This window comes from Schistocerca americana, chromosome 2 (genome assembly GCF_021461395.2).
Source record: "Schistocerca americana isolate TAMUIC-IGC-003095 chromosome 2, iqSchAmer2.1, whole genome shotgun sequence".
NCBI classification, from domain to species: domain Eukaryota; kingdom Metazoa; phylum Arthropoda; class Insecta; order Orthoptera; family Acrididae; genus Schistocerca; species Schistocerca americana.
Window position 1 is genome coordinate 934,715,523 of NC_060120.1, and position 9,213 is coordinate 934,724,735.

The 9,213-nt window shown below is 42.2% G+C and overlaps 1 protein-coding gene across 2 annotated transcripts in view; it reads left to right on the forward strand.

Moving 5' to 3' along the window:
- Positions 1-4,692, forward strand: part of LOC124596017 (E1A-binding protein p400-like) — a 187,138-nt gene extending 182,446 nt beyond the window's left edge. For both annotated transcript variants that reach the window (XM_047134972.1, XM_047134971.1), the window contains exon 7: positions 1,589-4,692. The gene's annotated coding sequence lies outside the window, so the exon portion shown is untranslated. The remainder of the gene's footprint in view (positions 1-1,588) is intronic.
- Positions 4,693-9,213: the final 4,521 nt, after the last annotated feature.

The following is a 9,213-nucleotide window of genomic DNA, read 5'->3' on the forward strand; positions in this document are numbered from 1 at the left end:
CCGTTGCAGAGCAATGCTGGAAAAGCGCACGTACATCCATTTTTAGGTTCAAATGGCTCTGAGCACTATGGGACTTAACTGCTGAGGTCATCAGTCCCCTAGAACTTAGAACTACTTATACCTAACTAACCTAAGGACATGACAGACATCCATGCCAGGGGCAGGATTCGAGCCTGCGACCGTAGTGGTCGCGCGGTTCCAGACTGAAGCGCCTAGAACCGCTAGGCCACCCCGGCCGGCCCATTTTTAGGTTTCTGTACCTCAGTCGATAAAAACGGAATTATTATAGGATCACTTTATTGTCTGTATATCTGTCTGTCTCTCCGACTGTTAAGACTCCTTTTTCTCAGGAACGGCTACAGGCATCGTTTTTAAATTTGTGCCAAGTATTAACGTCTGCTGTTCTTTGGCGATGTACAAAATTTAAATTTATAAATCAATGCAATCAAAAGATATTGTCGTATCTGAATACACATTTTTCTCAGTAATGGTTAGAGTTATCGAGCTGCAATTTATGTCAAATACCAATGTTTACTGCCCGCATCTCGTGGTCGTGCGGTAGCGTTCTCGCTTCCCACGCCCGGGTTCCCGGGTTCGATTCCCGGCGGGGTCAGGAATTTTCTCTGCCTCGTGATGGCTGGGTGTTGTGTGACGTCCTTAGGTTAGATAGGTTTAAGTAGTTCCAAGTTCTAGGGGACTGATGACCATAGATGTTAAGTCCCATAGTGCTCAGAGCCATTAGAACCATTTTGAACCAAGGTTTACAGTGGTGTAAATAATTTAAGCTTCTACGTCAAGTCAATAAATACGGCAATGACTGTCACATATTATTTTGATACTCGCAAACTCACTCATCAGAACCTATGGATGAACTACCTACATACGTGTCGAGCCTGGTGGTCTAGCGGTGATGGATCTGCCTGAAAACTATAAGGACGCGGGATTTTCCAGTGTTCATTTTAACCTAGCCTTCACCTCTCAACTATTCGATGAGTCGCCAGAAACAACACCTGGTTTCGGATTCCACGTCGAATTGTAGGGCCCCTTTACCCGGTTGGATAACTGGAATAAGGTAGGGACACACATCTAAGGCGCTGCAGTCATGGACTGTGCGGCTGCTCCCAGCAGAGGTTCGAGTCCTCCCTCGGGCATGGGTGTGTGTGTTTGTCCTTAGGATAAATTAGGTTAAGTAGTGTGTAAGCTTAGGAACTGATGACCTTCGCAGTTAAGTCCCTTAAGATTTCACGCACATTTGAACATTTTTATGGACACACAACTAGCGTCCAGTAGAAAGATCTGCACCAGACCACTGAGTGAGCCTCGTGAAATTATTAATACTATCATTATTATTACTATTATCTATATACGTAATTAAGTTTGTACAGAACCCTCCGAGTGCGAGTCCGACTGGCATTTGTCCGGTTTTTTATGCATACGGATACCGAGATTAATCGTTCAACCTGTGTAACCATCGGCGCCAAAACTTTTCTAAATCTTACCACCTTGCGTTTCAATAATTTGACAGCTCAATACTCAAACGACAAAAATTTAGAAATTTGGCTTACTTTTTCCTTTTTATTTGTTCCAGACAGGCAGCGGTCGCAGTTTGGAGCTCCGTTCTCAAGGTGCCCAGGGATCCTGTCAGTAGAACGTCTGGCTACAGCGGCGAACGTCAGCTGGGAAAAGCAGCGCTACTTTGTATAGAGAGCCTCCCTGATTCTCATCCCGACCTAGTCCCTCCTCTGTAATTTAGCTTTAAATCCTCCAAATACCCTGGCCAACCATGACAGCGTCAAATACCAACACTTTAAGAAACCGATGTGGATTCCAACCTGTCAGGTTACTTGTTAACACAGTCTAAACACTCTAGTGGCCAGCTACATTGCGCAAAATTGGTATATTCTTTATATCGTTCTTCGAAATTGGGCAATTAAACGTAATTAGCCTGTTGCACACCGTATTATAGGCTAATATGTAATTTCAGCGGGAATTATCACTGGACACCCATCCGAAGCTCCGTATTATAGTCTAATTAAAATTTGTTAATTTACGTCCGCCAAGTGCCGCTGTAGCGTTGTCACGAAGCATTTCAGCTCGAATTCGCTTAAGGCTTAGTCATAGTAATTCCCTGCACCTTCAAAACTCACGGTTCACATCGGTGCTTGGGGACATCGAAACAAGTCGTGGATGTAGTGCGTGTCAACCGTTGTGCACTTCTCGAACCCTACGCATAAACTAATATTTTGTAGTAGCGCGTAGGCAACAGAAGGTAGTTTGTGCGCGACCTTGAGTTCTCAGGTCCGTGATGTAAAGCGTAGATTAACAATTAATTTTAATTAGACTATAGTAAATTTGGATGGCACATTCTTCATATCACCGGAGAGCTGTTCCGTGTGAAATGCAATGACTGACGTCTCACTCGAAAATAAAAAACACTGTTTGTTAAAATATCCCATTTGGAAAACAGTACGCTGCAAGTACTGCGAAATGAAATTTCGTCTCACAATAGAAAAGACCCATCCAAAAAAAGTCTATTTCGATGCAGTGGCTTCCGTAGGGTTGTTGGTGTTACTAACTGCAGATTGCCATTTACAACATCTCTCCTTCACAACCAAATTGCAAAAGCAGTGCGAAGTACCTTCAGATGATAGCTTTATAAACTAATGCAGATGAAAACTTTTCACGTGATCGTGAAAATACTGCCTAATAACGTATCTGCGTGTGAGTAGCCTCAGAGAAATAATTTCTCTATATATTTCAGGTGTAGGTCACAAAGGCTGTATAATTCCCTGTTTCGATTCACTGCCAAGTCATCATTAAATGACCTGTTTCCGAAGATTTTCAGTGACGACTGCAACCAGTCACCTTTAGATGTTGTTCTCGCCCTTTAATTAGCAACTTACTTCCCTATTGTGGAAATTAATGGTTACTGTATTAACCACGCTGTCAAGTAATGTATGTTGTTGAGCAGGAAAAACTGGCTGAAATCTAGTGGATTTTTTTCAAACAGATCAGTAGTGAGAGCTTTATGTTTCGAATGGGTGAAATTTTTAGCTTTTCGTTATGCATAGATTGCCGAACTATGCTAAGAATTTTCAAAGTTGTCAAGTTCTTAAATCTAGGTTCAGGCCACAAAATTCTTTGTTGAGTAAGGCTCTTTGTTTGTCGTGGGACTTAGTTTCATTTACCTATGTGGTTTCAGATTTGCATTTCTGGTTACTTGTATTGATTCACTGTGGTCTCTAATACAACTCTAACATAATTATGAGGAACGTTATCTAAGATACATAGCTTATTGAATTTAATTACGAGAACTGTTCTCATTGCCGTCAGTTTACACTTCCTGTAAGTTTTCACTGTTCCTCTGGCCTAGTTAGGTAGCGAAATAAAACGTTTATCCATAATGAATGTGGAATACTGCGACTGTGATTAATAATGGCTTTCAGAAATCATTGATTTATTCATCACAGCTGCAGTTTCTACATCCGGAATGGATAAAAGTTAGGTATGTTTTCCGCCTCTCTTTCTTTCGTCACGGATCATATGGTGAGTTGGTAATGAATTGCACCAGGTGATGATACGACTAGTGTGACATGAAGCTGAAATATATATCTAATAAGAAGGACAAGACGGTGACTGCGTTTCCCTAAGGGAGCATCCCAGTCTATAGACTCTATGCAGTTCTTCTGGGGCATTAAATGTTTCTGCGAAGGCACTTGTCGTCTTCTTCGGGGCAAGCGTAGCACCCGCGGCTACAATCACCACTAACGGTAGCTAACAACCAGTCCACTGCACCTAAGTACCAGCATCAATTCGCGTGATACCTGTTCGCTATAGGCAGCTCGTGAGCGGAAAGTGTGTCCGCTTTCTAGCGGCTACATCGCTGACCACCACGTGGGGGCTGGGCGGACCAGCCCACAGCCTTCTAGAGTCGCGGTCTGCCTGGAGCGCCAGGAAAGCCACAGAAGAAAGTGGCCGCGCGTTATGTCACGCACCGCGCCCGCGGTCGTGTATTGTTCCGCTACGCCCGGCGACTCCACTTGTTTTGGTTTCACTCCGGTCGTCTACCCCAGATCGCCCGCTGCTGGCACTAGTTGAATCCACACGGTTCCTTAATCCCTCACTATCACTCGGTTTCTTTGTGAAATAAAATGAAACAAATTTGAGCACGTACTGCAGTTCAAGAAGACAACTTATAATTCAGGAATACGGCCAGCCCCATAACATCAAATAACCGTAACTCTTCAAGTGGAACTAAAACACCTCTTTGTCTTTACTACCCATACTCTTCCTGTATAGAGCCAGGAAAGCAAGGATGTAAGCTCCCTCGTCTTTTCACTATCCTCTGTCCACTATTTATTTATTGATTCTGCATTCGCAGGCACCGGTGATTGAGATAACAAAGTCTACCCTTTCCGCTCCCGCCACTCTCCCCCTCTGTTGTAGCAGTAATCGCCAAGGAGGATTTCCGTATTTCGTCTCGAACTGCGGGAAGTAGAGTATTGATAAGGGACAGTTTTCCTGTCTCACGTGGTATTACTATACCAAACATACTGTATCAAGTATTTTACGAGTACCTTTTATTGTAAATAACTTTTACATGCATTGTTAAGAATTTATTCATTATTTTATTACTCACGTTGTAGTTGTAATAGTTTTGCATTTGTCATATTAAACGTAATGTACAAAATACTTTCGTCTTTTTATTTAAACCACATACTCCTAATGCAAGTTTCAAAGACATTACTCATTTATCTGGATAGAAATTAACAGAATGAAAGTGCAAATATCTTCTGGTAGTGTAATAAAGAAAGCTGTAGGCTACAACTGTAACTTATTAGTACTAACACAAAGAGGTAAAATATCATTAGATTTAAGAGCAAAGTCGATTCAAAATATAGACCAGTCAAACAGTTTAGGTACAAGTGATATTGGAGTAGAATGGCTCGCCTTTGGGGTGCAGATGATCTGGCACTTTTAACTAAGGATGTTACCACAGCTCAAAAAAACATTGAAATTCTTAAAGAAGTCTCGGAAAAGGTGGGACCACAAATATCATTCGAAAAAACGAAATACATGGCATGCAACAAACAGGCACCAAAGTTTTTGAACACGAAATATGGAAAAATAAAAAGAGTATCTCAGTTTAAATACTTGGGGGAAATCATACAACAAAACGGTCTGGAAAAAGCTGCAAATAAAGTTCGCTGTCAAAAGATGGCAACTGCATTCAGATTAACACAAAATATTTATAATAAAAAATCACTTCCTAAATTCAGTAAACTTACACAGTACAACACTGTAATCAAACCTGAATGTCTTTATGGAGCAGAAAGTTTAATTTTAAATAGGATGAGGGATATTGAAGAAATTCAAAACTAAGAAAGAAATATTATTAGGAAAATAGTAGGCCCTAAAGTTACTGATGGAGAATCTTACAGGCTAAGAAGTGATAAGGAAGTAAAAGAATACACAGATATAACGGGTGATCAAAAAGTCAGTATAAATTTGAAAACTTAATAAACCACGGAATAATGTAGATAGAGAGGTAAAAATTGACACACATGCTTGGAATGACATGGGGTTTTATTCGAACCAAAAAAAAAAACGAAGTTCACAAAATGTCCGACAGATGGCGCTGGACAGCAAAACTGCTACCGTGACGGGTGAGAGGTACGCCGATATGTTACAGAATTGCATCATCCCCAGCCTGGCTGATAAACACCTACTGGAACGTACGATGTTTATGCAGGATGGCGTTCCACCCCATATTGCTAGACGCGTGAAAGATCTCTTGCGCGCGTCGTTTGGTGATGATCGTGTGCTCAGCCGCCACTTTCGTCATGCTTGGCATCCCGGGTCCCCAGACCTCAGTCCGTGCGATTATTGGCTTTGGGGTTACCTGAAGTCGCAAGTGTATCGTGATCCACCGGCATCTTTAGGAATGCTGAAAGACAACATCCGACGCCAGTGCCTCACCATAACTCTGGACATGCTTTACAGTGCTATTCACAACATTATTCCTCGACTGCTGCTATTGTTGAGGAATGATGGTGGACATATTGAGCATTTCCTGTAAAGAACATCATCTTTGCTTTGTCTTACTTTGTTATGCTAATTATTGCTATTCTGATCAGATGAAGTGCCATCTACGGACATTTTTGGAACTTTTGTATTTTTTTGGTTCTAATAAAACCCCATGTCATTCCAAGCATGTGAGTCAATTTCTACTTCTCTATCTACATTATTCCGGGATTTATTCAGTTTTCAAATTTATACTGACTTTTTGATCACCCAGTACATCGTGACATGAGAAAATGAAGACTTAAATTTTACGGGCACATTAAAAGAAAAGCACAAACTAGGTTGACAAAACAAATAGTAGAATTCTACGAAAATAGAAGTAAGGCCAAAACGGAGCCAATGATATGGATTGCTACGATTAAGGAGGATATTAAAGGAGCCGGTATAACTCAGGCAGACCTTTCAGATAGGAAAACATTCAGACAAAAGATATTTGATTGGAAAGTTGGTCAGAGGGAAATTAGAAAACGGTCTGGAACACCGTGGTCTGATGAAAGAAATAGACTTCATTCAGAAAGGATGAAACAAATTTGGATACAAAGAAAGGCCAACCATCAAACTTGGCATTGATGGATTGTAATTTGCATGGTCCTACTGGGTCCATACTTGAATAATAATAATTAAGAGACTTTTATGGAATACTAAAAAGCTAGGGAAGAAACTGCACAAAAATTTCCCAAAGCACCAATAGATTCTTTTCTGATATTCATAAGTCAAAACTGAGCCCTAAACAAAAATAAGAAAATACGAGGATTGGAACGTAAAAAATGGCAACTATTTATTCACAACCGATACAAAAGAGTTACATGTTTGCACTTGTTACTGTCCTTCAAAGAAGTCACCAGTACTATGTAGAATCCGTTGCCAGCGAAGTGGAAAGCGTAGTATACCGTTAGCAGAGTCTGTTCTGTCGATGGTGCAAATGGAGCTGCCTGTAGAATCTCTGGAACAGTTCTGAAGCGAATGTCACGAAGTGGTTCCTTCATCTTCGGAATCAAATCAAAGTCACAAGGACTTAAGTCCGGGGAGTATGGTGGATGGTACAGTACTACCCACACCCATCGACCGAACAGAGGAGCCACAGCTTGCACTGTACGCGTCCGCGCATTGCCGTGCAAAATGATGTGTGTGTTGCTCAGAAAGTGTCGCCGCTTCTTTCGCAAAGCTGGTCGAAGGTGATGCTCCAAAAGCGAATAGTAATATTGTGCATTGACGGTCTGCAGTGGAGGAGCGTAATGCGTTAGGATAATACCATCACAGTCGTACACGAGAATCACCATGACTTTAGACCGCTCCATTCGCACCATCAACAGAACAGGCTTTGCTAACGGTATACTACGCCTTCCACATCGCTGGCAGCGGGTTCAGTACAACGCTGGCAACTACTTTGAAGGACGGTAACAGGTGCAAACATGTAATTCTTCTGTATCGGTTGTGAATAAATAGTTGCCACCATTTAAGTTCCAAACCTCGTAGATAAAATATCGAATCTGCGAATCTTTATCGAATGTCCAATATGCAGCACTGTATATCTTTACTTCGCAACCCAAATATGAGAATGTAAACTTCAGTGGCGAAACATACTTATTATATGGGTGCTTACAGACTGACCAAACAAAGTCTCTAACACACAATACAGAGACGTCGTGCCAAAGTATGACCAGAACTAGTCACGGTATAGAACTGGAATACAAATTATATACGCCAAAGAATAAACAAAACAAGAGATTAACAATAACACTTTACTTGAAATACATATTGTTCTCCTAAAACAGGACACATATGTCACACAATTAGGTCTCTGTATGGCACTGCAATGTTGTACCGTGTAAATAAAGTACTTGACAGTCAGTAGTTAAGAATTTAGAGACTCTAGTAGTACCTAATGTGAGTCATCTGGTAGGTTCTACAGGGGGTGGACAGAAACATGTAAACAACGAAAACACGACACATTACCATACGTAATATGGTGTGGCACTCAAAACGTCTTCCAGTCGTCTCGGAATGGATAAATACAGGTCCTGCATGGTTTTCAAGGGAACCTGGTACCATTCTCCCTGTATCGTAAAATAATGGCAAGTTCAGGTAGACTGCAAAGCCAGGGGAATTGAGATGTTTCATTCTCTTGCTCACAAAACCAGTCCTGGACGAAGCAATCTACGTGAACAGCGACCCTATATTATTGGAAAACAGCACCGCAATTGGAGAACAACCATTGTACCATGGGATGGACCTGATCTGACAAAAATGTCACATAATCCTTGACAGTAATGCGGCCTTGCAGAGTAATCGTGATCCTCAAGGAATACCACGAAATACACTATGTCATCAAAAGTATCCGGACACCTGGCTGAAAATGACTTACAAGTTCGTGGCGCCCTCCACCGGTAACGCTGGGATTCTGTATGGTGTTGGCCCAGGCTTAGCCTTGATCACAGCTTCCACTTACGCAGGCATACGTTCAGTCAGGTGCTGGGAAGTTTCTTGGGAAATGGCAGATCATTCTTCACGGAGTGCTGCACTGAGGATAGGTATCGATGTCGATCGGTGAGGCCTGGCACGAAGTCGGCGTTCCAAAACATCCCAAAAGTGTTCTATTAGATTCAGGTCAGGACTCCGTGCAGGCCAGCCCATTACACTAATGTTATTGTCGTGTAACCACTCCGCCACAGACTGTGCATTATGAACAGGTGCTCGATAGTGTTGAAAGATGCAATCGCCATCCCCGAATTGCTCTTTAACAGTGGGAAGCAAGAAGGTGCTTAAAACATCAATGCAGGCCTGTGCTGTGATAGTGGCACGCAAAACAACAAGGGGTGCAAGCCCCCTCCACGAAAAACACGACCACAACATAACACCACCGCCTCCGAATTTTACTGTTGGCACTACACACGCTGGCAGATGACGTTCACTGGTCGTTCGCCATACCCATACCATGGCATCGGATCGCCGGATTGTGTACCGTGATTCGTCACTCCACACAACGTTTTTCCACTGTTCAGTTGTCCAATGTTTACGCTCCTTACACCATCGAGGCGTCGTTTGGTATTTATCGGCGTGATGTGTGGCTTATAAACAGCCACTCGACCATGTAATTCAAGTTTTCTCATCACCTGCCTAGCTGTCACA